Genomic DNA, 1375 nt, shown 5'->3' with positions numbered 1-1375 from the left:
GTCAGTTTGATTCCTGTGTATTCCATCTGGTGAGATTCATGTGAATAGTTGCTTTTTAGGTTGTTTATAAAGGTATTTGCAATGAATAAGTCATTGGTCTTGGGAAATTCTATGATGTGATCACATCATAGATCACATAGATCCAGCATCATTTCTATCACTAAGACCATTATTTCCCAACTAGTGTTTATTTCCAACTAGTGTTTGTTTCCAACCTTTGCATTCCAATCACCAATAATTATCATTGCATTCTGATTGCATGTTTGATCAATTTCAGACTGAAGAAGCTAGTAGAATTTTTCAATTTCTTCATTGTCGCTGACTTTAGTGGTTGGTGCATAAATCTGATTGGTCTTCTTTGTAGGCATATGAGTATTATCCTATCACAGACAGTTTGTATTTCAAGATACATCTTGAAATGTTCTTTTTGATGAATGTGACACTGTTGTTGGATGGATTCCTGGCATAGCAAACTATATGATTGTCAGGTTCAAAATGGCCAATATCAATCCATTTCTAAAGACTAGGCTATCAAATTTTATGTGTTCCCTTTCAAGCACTATGTAAGGATGTTATACAATTGGCTTTAAAAAGCAAAAGAATACAAGGAGAGAATTTTTTTTATTGCTTTTACAATATACCGTTTTCATACTTTTAGCCTCTAAAATTGAGGTACACATAAAATTGTTACAGCCAACCAGCAGTCTTGATGTTTTCATGACTATCACAAATTTGATGTGAAAGTCTGTTGTCATCTGCTAAGATAAAGTTTAATATGTTCAAATATGTTTCTGCAATCTGATGGTTGCAGGTAAATTCTCTCAGTACACCTGCCTTAGTCTCATTAGGGAGCCTTCAAAAAAAAAGGTCCAATCAAAACATTGCCTTCCAAAGGGATCTGCTGGCATCCTGGTACGGCGCTGCAGGATAAAGCACTAGACCACAAGGTCAGTTTGAACCGCAAGGTCAGTAGTTCAAACTCACCAGCTGCTCCTTGTAAACCCTATACAGGGTTGCTATGAGTTGGAATCGACTTGATGGCACAAGATAAAGTAAGAACCAGCATCAAAAAGTTGCAGAATCGAATTAAATAATTTGTAAAAACAAATTACAAGGGAAAAAATAGTGGAACTTTTTCAGTGAGCTGTACATGTACCAGCGACCAGAACTAGGAACTGAAAATGAAAGCCTTGTGACACCTCTCCCCACTTCAGTGAGGGAAACTCTTTAAAACTCTTTAAAATGCTGCATATATATTTTTAAGTTTTTATTGTGAATTGAGTGATAGTTTATATGGGGAACATCAGGTTTACATTCATCCTATATTCGTTTTATTGCAATGATTACAATTGTATTTGTTTCATTGCGATGATTA

This window comes from Chrysochloris asiatica, unplaced genomic scaffold (genome assembly GCF_000296735.1).
Source record: "Chrysochloris asiatica unplaced genomic scaffold, ChrAsi1.0 scaffold00169, whole genome shotgun sequence".
Classification (NCBI taxonomy): Eukaryota; Metazoa; Chordata; class Mammalia; order Afrosoricida; family Chrysochloridae; genus Chrysochloris; species Chrysochloris asiatica.
This window is presented reverse-complemented; position numbering follows the sequence as displayed.